We start from the raw sequence: 1,258 nt of genomic DNA, 5'->3' as shown, positions 1-1,258 counted from the left end.
TTCGGCTCCTGCCCTCGGCTGCCAGGCACCTGAGCCAAGAAGTGGGTCAGAGGTCAGTGCCAGGAGATGCTTGCAGGGCAAGGGCCAAGTCATTCCACACACAGGAGTGAGAGGGGAGCCCTTGTGGGGATTCCCTAGCTAATCATTTAGCTGTGGGAGCAGGAAGGGTAGTGAGAGAGTCGGGACGATTTCCCAGGAACTGGCATGCAGCCAGGTAGAGCTAATGGGAGCCCACCCATGCCAGCAAGGACGGCTGTGAAGCATGACAGCTAGAGAGGAGCACTCTGGGGACAGAAGCTGCACCATAAGGAGTGTGAATCATGGTCACCCCTTAAGGACACTCTTCGACATTTTCCCAGCAGCTCAATTCCAGATTAAAGGGACAGTGCCCCTAGGCCCCCAGCAGCTGGGACATCTGACACAAACGGATCCCTTTGCCGGGTGCTCACAGCTCATGTGTACTCAAGCAATGCGAAAGGTAATTCCCCGTATAGAGTCGCTCTCTAAACGCTGTTCTCAGTTGTGACCGGTAAGCTCAGTTTCCACCACCTTGGGTGCCATGGTAGTCACCCTGACATTGGTATTCTGTGGCCTTGATGCTCACAGTGTGGTCCTCTGGATCGGCATCATCGCCATCAAAGCCAAGCTTGTCAGAAATGCAGACATCCTGAGGCCCACCCCAGACTTCCGGAATCGGAATCTGTGCTGTAACAAGACCCCTTGAGGGTTCATGTGCACACTGTGTTTTGAGAAGTTCTGTTCTAAGGTACTGCTAATTTTCACCAAGCCAGACTGAGTTTCAGGATGTCGAGGTACCGGCTGGGTAGCTTTGAATAAAGCACTTCATTTCCTTGACCCTCAAGTCTTCATCCGTAAAATGGGGATGCTCATCTTCCTTAATTTAACATGATTAAATTAGACAACACATACATCTTGACGCAGTCATTGGATTGTAAACTTCTGAGAATAGGAACAATCCCTCTCTCCCTCCTTTATCTTCCTTACACACCAAATACAGTGTTCTGTTTGCAATGAGGTTGACTATTTGACATTCATAAAAATCAGCCTCCCTTGGAACCTCTATCCACCAGCCTGTTACATTGACCTAATCCTCTGAGGCTTATTCCTCTAAATAATTGTATTGTCTCTACCTTAAAAAAAAAAAAAAAAAAAAAAAAAAAAAAAAAGTTTTTTTTCCCCGGGAAAAAACAAAAAAACTCTTTTTTGGTTGTTGGGGGGGGGCCCCTCCAACCCCCCT

This window comes from Panthera uncia, assembly GCF_023721935.1.
Source record: "Panthera uncia isolate 11264 chromosome A1 unlocalized genomic scaffold, Puncia_PCG_1.0 HiC_scaffold_16, whole genome shotgun sequence".
In the NCBI taxonomy this organism is placed as follows: Eukaryota; Metazoa; Chordata; class Mammalia; order Carnivora; family Felidae; genus Panthera; species Panthera uncia.
Note: the sequence above shows the minus strand (reverse complement) of the source record.